The following is a 16,162-nucleotide window of genomic DNA, read 5'->3' as shown; positions in this document are numbered from 1 at the left end:
TCAGTCGGTTGACCGTCTGACTTCGGCTCAGGCCATGATCTCATGGTTCATGAGTTTGAGCCCCGCTTTGATCTCTGTGCTGACAGCTCAGAGCCTGAAGCCTGCTTCTGATTCTGTGTGTGTCTTTCTCTGCTCCTCCCCAGCTTGCACTCTCTCAGAAATAAATAAATGTTAATTTTTTTTTTTAAAATAAAGAGATATGATCAGACTGGTGCCCTTTCAGAAGAGGATTACCAGGGGCTCCTGGGTGGCTTAGTCAGTTAAGCTTCTGACTCTTGATTTTGGCTCAGGTCATGATCTCACCATTCCTGAGACTGAGCCCTTTTGTGGGACTCTGAGTTGACAGTGGGGAGCCTGCTTGAGATTCTCTCTCTCCCTCTCTTGTTGCCCTCTCCCCTCTACTTTCTCTTCCTCTCTCTCTCTCTCTCTCTCAAAATAAATAAATAAACTTAAAAAAAATAAAGAGGATTACCAGTGTGATGAAGGGATTCCAAGCCACGACATAGGGAACCCAGGATACTGAATTTGGAGTGAAATGCAAACTGGGCAGCCACTCTGGAAAACAGTGTAGAGGTTCCTCAAAAATTAAAAATAGAACTGCCTATGACACAGCAATAACACTGTTAGGAATGTACCCAAGGGATACAGGAGTGCTGATGCATAGGGGCACATGTACCCCAATGTTTATAGCAGCACTTTCAACAATAGCCAAATTGTGGCAAAAGCCTGAATGTCCATCAACTGAAGAATGGATAAAGAAGATGTGGTTTATATATACAATGGAATACTACTTAGCAAAGAGAAAGAATGAAATCATGCCATTTGCAGCAATGTGGATGGAACTGGAGGGTATTATGCTAAGTGAAATAAGTCAGGCAGAGAAAGGCAGGTACCATATGTTTTCACTGATATGTGGATATTGAGAAACTTAACAGGAAGACCATGGGGTCAGGGGGAAGGGGGGAAAAGTTACAGAGAGGGAGGGAGGCAAACCATAAGAGACTGTTAAGGACTGAGAACAAACTTAGGGTTGATGGGGGTTGGGGGACAGGGGAAAGTGGATGATGGGCATTGAGGAGGGCACTTGCTGGGATGAGCACTGGGTGTTGTATGGAAGTCAATTTGGAAGACAATAAGTTATATTTAAAAAAATACAACATACAGTAAAAAAAAAAGGAGTGAAGAAATGTTTAGGGAGGGCTCCTTCATTCCCAAGGCATTACATTTGTTCTGTGTGGCTACTTATGACAAATCTAAGAGCAGATTTCAGTTCAATATCAACTGGAAGCTGTCCTAACAAGAAAGGGAAGCCTTGATAGTGTTTCCTACTTTTGTTGGTCTTCAAGTACATAGATGTAGGGCAGGAAGAGGACAAGAGGATTCCTGAAGTGTATGAATGTTAGGATCAGGTTAGTTGTTGGTAGAGTATTGGATCTGTATGACTAGTTAATAAAGATTCGAAAAAAATTGAAAGTACCAATCAATATAGATCTCCAACTTTTAATTTTTTTAACCAAGTGAGGCCTTATGAGGTTTTTGGGATAACATATTTTAGCAATGGATAATACTTTTATTCTCTTCTTGAGTGAAACCCACTGGAAATTGGAGCCAGGCTGCCTGAGTCTGAATATAGACTGTGCCACTTACCAGCTGAATGACCTTTGGAAAATTCCTTTAAATTTTTGTGACTTAGTTTTCTCATCTGTAAAATGGGATAATAATACCTACCTCAAGTGTAAAGCATGTGAACCGTGCCTTGTTCATAATAAGCGTTCCATAAGTGTTACCTATTGGCTCTTAATTGAGATATAGGTATAGGAGTCAGCTGGAAGATAAAGGATCACTGCTAGCACTGATAAAGCAGAAACAGAGATTGTAGCTTTAGATCTGCAGCCAAGTGGGTATGCTAATACGTTATCCCTGTTCAGCTTCCCCACCTGGTCATTGTCCCAGCTGAGCAACCATAGATCTTCTCTGTAGGAGTTAGTACCTTTCCTGTTTGGCACAGAATGTGAACGTATATGAACAAGATGGCTCCAGAAAGTGAGAAACTCAGAAGGGGCCAAGTAGAAGATGCTCAGTTCCTTCTTTCAAACTTATTAAATCAAATAATTCACTTCTCCTCCCATGAGAGGAGTAAATGAGGGATAAAAGAGGAGTATTATTTGAGTGGAGCCCTCTCCCCATGGATATCTAAGACAAGAAATGAAGGTTCACCCTCTAATGAGGACGCTAAGGAAAAAAACAACTACCATTTCAAACACCATCATTTCATATCCCCAAAATAGAATAAAGCAAAGTTTTTTATAGCCTTCTACCACATTGCCCTTATTTTTCACAGACCTGCAAAATTTCATTAGGATTTGGCACTAGTCCCTGGACAAGCCTTTGGGAGCCACTAAACTAGATGACTTTTAAGATACTTCTAACCATGAGATGTTATAATTCTATGATAGAATTGCATTTGTACCTGGACTGCAGAAGAGAACCAAGGGACTAAACCTGGGTCGGGGACAGGCAGATCCTGAAAATGTGTTTGTGAAAGGGTTGGCAGAGCAGGGCATTTTTCTCCTTGGAATCCTTAATCATATTTCCGTACTGTCAATATGAAGAAGAATTTATCTAAAAGGCCAGAGGCTTATTGTGAGAAGATCTTGTTGTTGAACCTCTGTGCCCAAGTTTGGGCTTTGGGATTTTTCATTGCCAGCCTATGCACCATGATACTTGGAATAAAAGACAGATACATCAGTTTCAGCATCTCTCTCAGTAATAACATTTCAAATGTGTTTATTTCTTTGTCTTAATATTTTATTACCGGCTTGTTTTCCTCATCCCACATGTGGTCCCACTCCCCCTACCCCTTGTGAATGGATGAAGCTACATTGCAGCAAATTGAAATAGAAAACCACATATCCAGGGTGATTTATCATTAATGTGAAATTCTATCCTAACCTGAAAGTCGAGGAGCAAGAATCCCAAGCTATTTCAAAATTCATATTACAAGACAGACAATCAGATGCCCCTAAACCACAACATCTTGTACTCTATTAATCGTACACTGACAGAGCCCTTTGGTTGCATTTGTATTTCCAAATAAATACAAACATATGTCACCATTTTTTATTGATTTTGGACTTTACTAGGAAGGAAATGCTGTTAAATTATAATAAATGGTGTCAACTAAAACAAATAACATAAAACCCATTAAGAAGGCATTTATTGCAGAACTTGGTTTGATTTGTTGGCGTCAGTTGAAATCATGTCAAAATAATGTCTTTGGAAACCAAATAAAAATTTGTTTGCAAATTTGTCTGCAGCAAGCATTTCTACAGCATAAAAATCCTTAAGAATCAATATGGTTTTATTCAGTATGCAAATATACCGAAAAGCGTTACAGCAAAAATTCCATTGCTGAATTATACGATAGTGTTAGTGAATTAATAAATAATAATAAATGATAAATAATATAGTGACTGAATGAGATAATACATTTATGAAGAAGTAGAAGGAAAAAAGATTAAGGGGATAGGCTTGGGAGAAGATCAATTTTCAGATAAGCTAAACTAACAGTTTATATTCAGAAAAATTAATGGAGTTTGGTTCTGTAACTCACGAAGTCCAGTTAAACTAAATTTCACTGCAGCCTTTAAATAGGGAAAGGAGATGCAAAATGCCTACTTCTAAAGTGATAACCATTTGAGTTCTAATATTAGTCAGCCTGCATCTGTAATTTGCATAACTGTGTTTGCCTTCCAGGTAATTGGGAATTTAATTGCTATCAGAATAAAATTTGAGTCTTACTTCCAGATGATGTCAGTGCAATGTATCCTAGTGTGCAGTTTTGAGAGTCACTGTAATTAGGCAAATGAGAGGGCTGCAGTTGGAGTTGGGATTCAATATAAAATCAAAAAGAGTTTATTTTCAGTATACCCTAAGTCCTTTTCTGCAACAAACCTCTTTGTCCTTTCACTGCCTTCCAGGATGCAGTTAACAAAAAAATGCCTCACCTGTAGAGCTGAAGCTGAGTCTACCTTTGTTTGGCCCTTTCTTCTCCTCCCCCTGACACAGAGCCATCTTACTTTCCACCCTACTTCTAATCTCATTCCTGGTATGTTTAAAGGAGCTAATTTGATACACGAGTCAATGTCTTTATTCGTTATTTCTCCCAGGTAGTTTATTTTTATTTTTGCAAAGTAATACAATAATAATAATAACAACACCAAAATAAGCTGAATCTCCATCACCAACTACTATCACCATAGTTTCATAAATGAAAGGGCACTTTAATAGCCTTCCCCACTGCAATGAAAGTAGGAAGGATATAATTGCAGAATAAAGGACAATCCTTTTAATTGAACACGTTTAGCTTTATGACAAACTCTCATTACATTGACCTTATTTTTCTAATTTTGTGAAGAAAATCAGTGAGACTTCATCACAGACTAACACTATTTTGCAAACTGGTGTTTGAAATTTTTTTTTTAACTTGGTAGCATTGCTGCGGTGCTCAGTAAAGAGGGCTGTGTTTCTTGTTACTGATTTTCTGTGATGGAGTGAAGTATGGTTATGGAATAGAGCAGAAAAGGCTGTGGGGCTCATCTTAGGTGTTGGAGAGTAACCAGAGGCTGTGGGGGTAAAGTAGAAAGAAAGCATGGGGCATAGGAAAGACAAGTAAGATCTGATCAGTGGGGAAGGGTAGCACAGGCGTCATAGGGATTTTACAAACCTGGCTGTTCGAGGAAGAATGCCTACAGGTTCTTTTCCTGGTTCTCCCAACCTGTCCAATGTGAACGGTTGGAGTTACAGGGTTTTGGATGGTGGGGTTGGCCTTTTGCTGTCCACATCACACTGTGCAGCCAGCTTCCTTTTCTCAATGATCGGATACTGCAATCCCTCTTCCTCTATAAGGCACCATTGATATTACCAGATTCCAGGCTGGCAAGACAGCATTTCAAAATTGATTTGAATTTTTCAAAGTGTTTTGTAAGCAAAGTCTTTTAGAATCAGGGAGAGCGAAGTTGCTAAATTATGTATATGTTATATGCACATCGTATATTTTTATGTGTATCCAACTTCCAATACCGGTTTCTTTTTTTCTTCCTTTGCTAAAAAAGGACCAAAAGAACTAAATCAAAGCTGGAACTAAGTGCTGTCAGGGTTCTGGCTTTGGGGGTTGTTAGAAGCTTTGTGAGGAAAAATCCAACAGAACAATGCCCTGTTGTTACCTGTGAGTGAAACCCAGAGACCATCAGAGGGAGTACTTTAGCTGCTGTGAAAGGGCTCAGAGGGAGACAGGTTGTAAATGTACAACAAACAATCCAATGTCAGAAATGATCACTATTGCAAAATGAGACTGAAAACCTATTTTTTTTTGCAATTTCTACTGAGGAAGTCCTAACTCCAGCCATGGCCAATATTTGCTAGATGATTCTTTGAATCTGGCTAATGTGGAATTTTGCAAGGACAAAGAGGATTTGCTCACTAACCAGTAAGAGAGGTACTGGTCATGCATGCTTAAATGTTCTGGTCTTTAATAATACCAATTTAATGAAGATGATGTTATGCATTTTTAATTGTTCACCTATGATTTGACATTAGCCATGCCTTTCTGACAAATATGAAGATTTGTTGGCCAGCACTGATGTTATCTGAAACTTAGGTCTTTATATTGTCAGTTCCTCCCCACATTTCCTTTGCCTTTGCCTTCCCTTGTGCCTTGGTACTCTTTTGATGGGCCCCGCTTGCAGCCCAGACCACACCCTACCCTATTCCTAAATCAGTTTTTTAAATGACAGAAAATATTCCAGCAATCTGGGACCTCTTTAATGGAGATTGAAACACTGAGCCAGGAATGAGCTTTATGCATTCATTCTGCCCCTGAATTGCAGTGTTCCCCACTGCTCTTTCTAGGTGACTTTTGGTTTAATCTCTCATTTTATCCAGTTTATCTAGTAGTTCTGCCTTGTTACCTTCCAGGACTGTGTCCCCACCCTACATCTTGCCAACTTCCTGTCAATCTTCTTTCCCTAGACTCTGCTCCAGCCCACTCCTTGATACTTTATCAACTGGCAAGATATGGACAAGTCATGATGATGACAGACACTATGCTTGTCTTCTGGGTTGGAAACTTTCTAGAATTTCTTGTTGCAGGATTGGATCTCCTCCTTCTGACCATTGTTTGAATCTGTAGACACTGCTCTGGAAATCTCGACTGTCCTGGCTGAGGCCAGCCTCTGCATTCTGGTCAGTTTTCCTCAGCACCTATCCTAGTTAATGGGTCTTTGCTTCATCCAGCCTCCTTTTCCATCACAGTCTGTGGCTGAATCCATCTATGATTTGTCTTTGTAGGTGGTGTGATGGATACTACAAAAAGCTGTATCCCTGAAATGTCTATCTCTGATATCTGCAATTTATTATTATCAGATTCAGCTCTTTGAGATAGGGGATTGTGTCTATAGCAGGCATCTATAAAAATGCATATATTCCAGGTATCTTTGTAAGGGTAGATTAGGCTAGTTTGTAGTAATGAGTAAACCCAAATAAATATATAATATATCAACACAATAGTTTACTTCTTGCTCATATAGCAGTTTGTGTGAGTTCAGGTCAGCAAAAGGTTCTTCTCCCCACAGTCATTTAAAGATCTGGATTTTCCCCCATCTTGTGGCCCCTCAATTCCCTAAGGCCTCATTGGCATCTACACCCAGCTGGTGGAAGAGAAGTGTAAGCCTGGAGAGTCAAATGCTTTTCTTAAGAGCTTTGGCATGGAGGTGGTGCCTAGACATTATTCTCACATGTCATTGGTCAGAATTCAATCACATGGCCACAACTAATTGTAAGGGAGGTTGGGAATGTTGTCTAGCCATGTTACCAGGGGAAAAAATGAAAGAATAGATTTTGAAGGACAGCTGTCTCTGCCATACCAAATAAGGATAACACACTGATACATTTTTAGCCTCTGATACTTTGACACAGTTTTGTTCATTAAATTGCTAATACTTTAGGAAGCAGATTACAAAAGAATAGGATATAGGCTAGATTAGGGGAGTGAAATAGGAGGAATCAGGGGAATATATTGCCAATATATGGGTCAGTGATGGGAAAGGTCAGGCCTCTTTCTTTTTCTCTTTCTTTTTTAATTAAGTTCTATGCCTAATGTGGGGCTCAAACTCACGACCCCAAGATCAAGAGTCACATGCTCCACTGACTGAGCCACAAAGGTCAGGTTTCTTTGAGGTGACAAATTTTGGGGGACAGGACTCTCAGAAAGCCAGGGCTCAATATGAGGGTACTGGGAAGAGGAGAAACAAAGGGAAGGAAACAAATTAAAGATAAAAATGATGTCTCAGTTTTGTTTCAGGTTAGACTTGATTCTAATATCTATTCAAAATGCTTGCCAAGTGAGGGTCTTCAAAATGTGAATAATCTAATCTTGTTCCTATTTCTGCCAGTAATCTGTCTTTTTCAAGGAGTGGGAACAAAATCCTTCCAAAGCCCTCGTTCTCAGTATGCTCCAGCAGGTTCCTGCTTCTTGTAAGATTTTTCAACTTAGTACCACACCAGAAGAATTAAAAGCCCATCAATTTCATCATTCTTGATCTTTGCTCAGGTCACAGTGAAGCAAAAACTTTCTCTTAACTATCCAGTTGGTGTCAGGCTGCCTACTGGGAGCCTTATTATGTATGAGGCAAATCTTTTCATATAGGTATTGGGTTCTGTTTCCTGTTTGGCCACTTTATACAAACATGACTGACCTCTAGTTCATTTTCATCCTCCCCTCCTCCATAACCCTACAGACTGTGAGAGATTGACCCACGCTGGTGACCTACCCACACATCCTTAACCACCTGGGCTGGAGCATGAGTTGATTCAGCAGGAAACAGGGAGGTGAATGGAAGGGTGGAGGTTGTCAAGCAGTGAGCCTCAGCTTTTGTCTGCAGAGTTGTTAATGGAGCTGAATCTGATTTGTATTTAGCTGAAAGCACTTTGCAAAGGCAGACAGGAGGCAAAGGTCTGGAGATACAAAGGCATAGAAACCATAGCTTTTGCTTTTTAGCTTGTGTCCTGTATATTTTCACTGGATGGCAAAAGAATAATTGAAGGTAGAGAGTCATGGGCAGTCAATCCATCCTGGATGAATAGATTTCTAAGGGTGTTAGTGCTCTGTTATCGGTAGATGGTTATCCATGTAATGTGATGTGAGGAGTGCTCCAAAATATCCTTTTCTTGCAGTGCCTTACATCCTATTATTAAAGATTACCTTTTAAGAACTTTCTTAAGCAGGGGTGCCTGGGTGGCTCAGTTGAAGTGTCTGACTTTGGTTCAGGTCATGATCTCATGGTTTGTGAGTTAGAACCCTGCATCAGGCTTGTCAGGTTTTGTGCTGACAGCTGATAGCTCTTAGCCTGGAGCCTGCAGCCTGTAGCTTGCTGCGGATTCTGTATCTCCCTCTCTCTCTGCCCTTTCCCCACTTGAGCTCTGTGTCTCTCTCTTTCTCAAAAATAAATAAAACATTACGTATTATTACATAATAAACTACATATATAAAAATAAACTATATATATATAATAAACTACATTTATTAAAATTGCTTTAGAAAGTATATATATATATACTTCATATATAAAGTATATATATAAATTGCTTTAGTATATCTAAAATTGCTTTAGAAAGTATATATATATATATACTTTCTAAAGCAATTTTAATTATATATATATATATACTTTCTAAAGCAATTTTAATAAATATAGTTATATATATATACTTTCTAAAGCAATTTTAATAAATGTAGTTTATTTAATAAATACTTGTGTTGCATTTACTATATGCTAGGCCCTATTTAAGGGCCTTATAGATATTAACATACTTATTCCTTTTTATTTCAGAGTCTTCTCTTAACCCTTATACTATTCTGTCTCTCAGAGCATAGGATATTACATTTATTTTGGAGATGTGTAACCCATTCTAGCAGATATTTTTTACCTAATCATAATATCATCCCTTCTACCTAGTAGAGAACAGGGCTCTGAATGCTTTGAAAGGAAAGGGCATAAATGGGTCTAATGAAACTGTTGCGGGGATGAGGGTATCAGGATAAGGGTCTTGTTAAAGGGCTAGATCCCCCAGTATCTGTGCTCCCTAAACATGCAACATTCAAGAAATACTGCTCTCACTTCTTTCTCCTAGTTTGTATTAATTTGATTCCAGTGATTAACATTTTCAGTCTCACCTCTTGTCTTTATTTTAATTTATTTTGATTTGTTTAGTATACTCAGAGGTGGTACAGGCTGATAAACAGATGGACTCCCATTCACCCAGGGAACAAAGAATGTTTGGGGCTGACTAGGAATCCATGGGTGGCCATCTTAGAACTGGTTTCCAATTCTATATTCAGAGTGGGTGCACCTTGCTTTCCCAGGACAGCTCTGTGGAAGCCGACACAGCAGGATTTCTTCCTCTTGCCTGGCTTCCCTGTGGATGATTTTGTACTAGATGCTGCTCGCTGATCATTCAGAGCTCCCATTAGCTTTTCCTCATCATGCTTCCTCCACACACTGTATTTTATAGGTGACTGACTGCTTCCTCTATTGGTACCATGTGGCAAAGGGCCACTCTGTCCAGAAATGTTTTCACCTGGGATCACATAGCCCATTGCTTTTAGTCTCTAAAATCCCTGTTTGTGGCTCTTCGAAACCACACTTTCTTGTATTGGACTTCTATGTCTCACTAAATATTCCAAAGAAGTATCTGATAGAAAAGGGGGTGGTGATGATTTTGGCATTACTCCACCAGTCCTTGTCACTGGAACATTTTCCCAAGCTAGATACCACAATTAAGTCCAGCAGTCATGAGAAATCCAAACACCTACTATGCATAGGGTGCTAAATAAGCTACTATATGCTTTAGGCACTCTGAACTGACTTCGCTATGCCATTACACTCTCAGCTCTTACAGAGAAAAAAGCTACCTTGACTGACAAACAGACTTTTCATTCCCTGTGTGTAAGCAGGGATTCAGCTCCTACACTTCGGCACCAAGCTCGTTGTCCTCATAATTAATGCTAAAAAGAACAGATTTGGAAAGAACACGGGAACAAGAGGCTAAGTCTCCAGAGGGAGCCTTAGAAGTGGACTCGGTGCATTTCCCCCTACACCATTAATCCCCAATGATCACATGGGGGGAATACAAATGCCCTCCTCAGGCCCTCCAGTTCAATTTCACCATAAGATAATTGACCTATCGCCACTGTAAGGAGCAAAGACTTGAACAAAGCAGCTGCCGAAAGGACTTTGTCAAGCTGGAAATGAATTATTAATACGGCTCTGAAAGGTAACAGCATCAGAAACCAGGCTCTTTATTATTTACATTAATGAGCTGGAAGACAATGCAGTGAACAAAATCCCAAGTTTGGAGAATGCTACATTTTGAAGTACAACAATGACGGAAGAAACAACAAAATCCAAAAAATGTAAATCCAGACTAATATATCTCTGCACAGAAAGCCCAAAGGGGAAATATATTCAGAGCTGGAAAGGGCTAAAGCAGGGTGTCAAGTCATTACTGAAATTCCTCACTGTCAGTTTGTTTGAGAATGAAGCTCAGATTTAGGAAGAAAAAGTGCCCAGATTGCCTGCTGGACAGACACAATACAATGCACCTATCAAAGGAGGCAGCATTATCTCTATTAGAGATGTGTGCCCAGTACAATAAGCCATTTGTCTCTTATCTGGGTTGAATGATAAATTATTCCAATACAATATCATATTCTGCTCCTCAGATAGATTCCCAGTCTTCACAGCTTCATTGGCAGAGGCATGAATGTATGTGCAGGTTTTCTGTGTACATCCCCTAATGCTAGCTGCTTTCCTTCTGCTGCAGATAGAGCCCTCTTTCCTATTGATAACTCCCCATCCTTGATCACAAATGGTCTTTTGTTTAACCCCCTCTTTCTTCACTCTAGCCATGTATTCTAAATATTTCTGTAAGCCCCAGTCTGGCAATACCAGACTGAGTCCTTGCCTTCACAAGATGCATAACGATTTTCTGAGATGAGAGACAAGGTAATGTTTTGCCCCATTGAATTAGGTCCTCCCCCAAACTGGTGTTTTTATTTTGTTTGAACTGTACTTTGTCCTATACTATATCTCATAGTTCCTGGACATTTGGTCACTTGTCTTCATGTTTGTACCTCTTACCAAGCTTCTAGTTTCTGTCTTATTCTGTCTTTAAGGGTCTGTGACCTCTTGGTTATTGGTTGTGTATCAGGTTTCTGGCCCACTACTTACTCTCACCTTCCCTGTTCCCTTTTGTTATGACTCTACCTTGTTTAGTCTGCTTGGCCCAGACCCATTGCCTGCTCTGGTTTCTAGAACTTGCATAATCTTTACTAAAATTCTGTACTTTCCTGGCCTGCCTTCTCTCCTAGGTAATACTTGGACTTGATATAATGGATACTTTGGAGTGATGCCACTATGGATATTTTTCTTGTACAACTCTGTACTATTTTCTTTTTCCGATAAGGCTTTGGGTCAATTTGAGGAGAAGGATTGCTGAAGGGTGTGTGTGTGTGTGTGTGTGTGTGTGCATGCGTGCGTGTGTGTGTATATGTGCGCACTTTCACACACACTTAGGGAACCACTTGGAAATTACTTTGATCACTCTTGTTAAATATCTATTGCAGCAAGGCAGGAATTTAAAAATGATCTTAAACAGTGTCAATAAAATTGCTTCACAGTGATAGACCTGAGCTAACCTTAAATCTTGAGTCAGGAAGGCCTTTGGCAAAATTTGAGAAAGAGCTTTGATCTGATTTACCTCCTCTTATTAGTAGATCATAATATAGCACATATGCATATATTTTTTGAAGTAGCAAAAATTATGACTGATCATAAATGATCTTTGGCATTTTACAGTTTAAAAGTTGTTTTAAAATACACTATTGTTTAACTGTATGAAATTGTCAATATTTGAACATCTGGACCTACAAAAATGAAATAGCAATTTCATACAACTCACCCTCACAGTTTACAGATGAGGCAGTTGAAGTTTAGTGAGATTAAGTGGCTTCTCCAAGGTCACTCATTTACACACTAAGTAGCGTAGTTGGGATTCAAATTTCCCTGTCTCACTTTCATTTTCTCCATTGCTCTTTTGTTTTAAGTTCAAGATTCCCTTAAAAAGCCCTGGATGCAAGTTCCAGAGCTCAAGTATTAGTTTTTTTTAAATTAAAAAAAAAGTTTTTGGGGGGCGCCTGGGTGGCTCAGTTGATTAAGCGTCTGACTTTGGCTCAGGTCATGATCTCATAGTTCATGGGTTTGAGCCCCGCATCGGGCTCTGTGCTGACAGCTCGGAGCCTGGAGCCTGCTTCAGATTCTGTATCTCCCTCTCTCTGCCCTTCCCCTGTTTGCACTCTGTTTTTCTCTCTGAAAAATAAATAAATATTAAAAAAAGTAAAAAAAAATTTTAATGTTTTTATTTATTTTTGAGAGAGAGAGAGAGGGAGAGAATGAGTGGGGAGGGGCAGAGAGAGAGGCAGACACAGAATCGGAAGCAGGCTCCAGGCTTCCAGCTGTCAGCACATAGCCTGACATGTAGCTGGAACCCACGAACCATGAGATTATGACTTTAGCCAAAGTCTGACACTTAACCGACTGAGCCACCCAGGTGCCCCAAGTATTAGTTTTTTTAAAAATCTTCAGTGGCCCACTGGAATTAATGATTTTGACATACCCCCAACATTTAAGAACAGTCAAAAATCTTAAACTGACAAAGAAAAAGAGTAATAAATCCTCATGCAAATAGTAATGCCCCACTTATGTGTCCTCTGCTTTGGAATATGACAGCATCTGGATATCTGTCTTACTCTTGTTTCTTCCATACCCCTTCCTTTTTTTTTTTTTTTAATTTGCTCTGTATTTTTTTGTCATCATCTTCTCTTATTCTCCATCTCGTCCACCTCAATCTTTTGTCTTGAGTTTAAGCTCTTGAGCTTACTTTTCTCTTTAGGGGTCTTTTTCTTGGCCAAGATCTGATTGTACCACTGACCCCAATTCAATTAATTTCACCAAATAATGTAGAACAGGGAAACTGGAGTCTGGAATAAGACATCCCAGCAGGAACCACTGCCACTTGCTCTCTAAGAGCTTCCTGTTTTCTAACAGGAAGAGTTTATGGAAGCGGCTGGCAGGTGTCCTGCCCTGCAATGCTTCTCATACTGTCCCAATGGGACATCCTTCAGACCTGAACAGTCTCCTCTCTCTGCTGGGCCACAATACTATTGTGAAGTGGTGCTTCACTTAATTAAGTCAAACTGGCGAGCACTGTGCATATTAATGAGCACCCTAATGAGCATTAATTTTTGATGTTCTTCGTTAACAAACATTATAAACTATGACAAATTTTGGTTTGACTTTGTGCCAAAATGAGGATGAGTAGTTGTTTAAAGCTGTAAATCCAAAAGCTTCCCCTGGGACATGGAGGGCTGCTCATTAATACTTCTGGAGCTGCCAATGTCAAATAAGACAAATAAACGGCCCAATATGGTTCCTATTGTCCCTTCCCCCACCTGCCTTTATCATGCCTTTCTTTTCTAAGCAGATGCTCCCCTTAAAGCACACACAGTCTTACTCAAAACCACTTTTCACTTTCGACTGCTGGAAAAAATGTTCACATCTTGGGAGTTACTAGACCCAGTAATTGCCTGAAAATTTCAGATAATGAAACTTCCAGCTTCAAAACACAAATACTTGGCAGGGATAAAAGATGGATAGAAAGATGTTTCTTTTAATTGAGAATTGGAAGCTTCATTAGAATTTTTTTTAAAGAAGCCACGTTTTGTTCTACTGCTGGTTGTTAACTAAGAAAAGTGCAAACTGTGGTATGTTTAAGGCACACATCAAACCCAGAAGGAAGAATAGGGATGATAGGAGAGGAATAAAAAGGTCTTTTGGCTCCAAAGCTTCTTCCCTGAGGGCCTGCCAAGGTGCCCAAATTCCTGTCAATAGGTTTCCTCTTTAGGGTTTTCTGTTTAAATGGAGCTAGTGCTTTATATTACCTGGGAGGGGTAACCCATTAGTTACCTGGTAACAGGATGTGATTATTTCATGACATTCATTGCCACCACTCAGGCTGTGCAACTGAGGGCCTGAAATATAGATTAATAGGCTTTTTTAGAAGAATAAGGCTGAGATTTATTCCCAGCCTGATGAGGTCCCCTGGGTAGCCATAGTGAAGTTATGGGGCAGGAGATTATCAGGTATCTGGGTGTGGATGGGCACTGAATACTAACTTTTTCCTGATTTCTAAATTTCCTGAATCTGCTATAGATCTTTCCATGCTAGATCTCCCAAAATGAGGAGATAAGGGCTAGATCTAGAGTGATTTGTGTAAAGAGCTTAGCACAGTTGCTGATAGTAAACCCTCAAAAAATAGCGACTGTTATCCTTTTGTAAAATGGTCTTTATAGTCTGATGTGTGGAGTATGCAAGTCCTTAGGGCCATCTCTTTCCCTCTTTCTCTCTCTCCTTCCTTTATCCCCTCCCACTTTCCCACCCTCCTTCCCTCTATCTCCACCTCTGTGTTATTTGTTTTTTTTTTATCTTTGTTGTGGGTTATCTATGGAATATTTATTTTTCTCAGATAGTTTTCCTTCATTAGCCACTGCCTTCTCATGTCTATCTCCCCTGGCTCCCTCCTCATTGTGTTCTTGTGGATGATTTCAACACTGTTCAGGGAAATCCTAATGAGTTCACAGCACATCTGCCTTCCTGATCATAGAAGGGATTTTAAATCCAAAATTAAATAGCTTTTGGATTAACTGTGACATTATTTCCCCTTTTCACTGCTGCCCATAATAAAAGTTGTTCTCTCAATATGCTACCTTCTTACCTGCCAGTGATGTGGAATGAATAAATGAGATAATAATTTGGTATAGACGAAAGGGGTAGGGAGAAGGGGAGTGGATTTTGCAGGGATTCTCTCTATCGCTATAAAACCCAGGAGTAAATTTTGGCTGTGCTTGTAGGCATGCAGCCACACTGAATGTGACAAGCAGACTCAGTCAATTGACACCTACTTTTTATGTGTCCAGTTCTATGCAAGGTGCCCTGGAGCTGCTAAGACTTATGAGATACTATTCTTGGCCTCAAGTTGCTTAAAATCTATCTTAGAAGTTGAGGTTATTTATTTCATAGTTAAATAATATTATAAATAATAGTTCATAAAACTATTAAATGAAAATGAAGTGGGAAAAGTTTCGTGGGGGAAATGGGACCTAAGCTAGGTCTTGAGGGTTGAGTTCAGATAGCAGACAGGGATGGAAGTCATCCCAGTTATACATATATCAGTGGTGGTAAGGAATAAAGAGGGATAACTGCTAATAGAAAGCTTGGTAGCAGGAATAAATGTGATCTGTACAGGAGATAATGAGATCAGGTTAACAGGAGCAGAAAGTGCCTCGTAGAGAGCAGTGGGAAATATGACTATAAAGCATAAATATGGCCAACTTCTAAGGGATTGAAAGACCAGGATGAGGACTTTTTTGTAGCTGTATTGAGGAATAATTGACAAATACAATTATATACATTTAAAGTGTACAATGTGATGATTTAATATACATACACATTACAGAGTGATTGCCAAGAACAAAATAATTAACACATTCATCACCTCACATAGTTAACCCTTTGTGTGTGTGTGTGTGTATGTGTGTGGTAAGAATGTGTAAGATCTACTCTCCTTAACTTTCAAGTATACAAGACCGTATAATTAAAAATAGTCACCATGCTCTATATTAAATCCTCAGAACATGTCCTTCTTATAACTGAAAATTAGGCCCTTTGACCTATACCACTCCCATTTCCCCCTCCCTCCAGCCCCTGGAAACCACCATTCTATTTTGTTTCTATGAAGTGAGTAATTTTTTGTTTTTTTAATTTTTTAATGTTTATTTTTGAGAGAGAGCATGCAATCAGGGGAGGCACAGAGAGAGAGGGAGACACAGAATCTGAAGCAGGCTCCAGGCTCCAAGCTGTCAGCAAAGAGCCCGACGTGGGGCTTGAACTCATGGACCAGGAGATCATGACTTGAATGGAAGTCAGACACTTAACCGACTGGGCCATGCAGGCACCCTGAGGTTTTTTTTTTTTTTTTTTTTTCAGAT

The sequence above is a fragment of the Lynx canadensis genome, chromosome X, assembly GCF_007474595.2.
Source record: "Lynx canadensis isolate LIC74 chromosome X, mLynCan4.pri.v2, whole genome shotgun sequence".
Classification (NCBI taxonomy): Eukaryota; Metazoa; Chordata; class Mammalia; order Carnivora; family Felidae; genus Lynx; species Lynx canadensis.
This window is presented reverse-complemented; position numbering follows the sequence as displayed.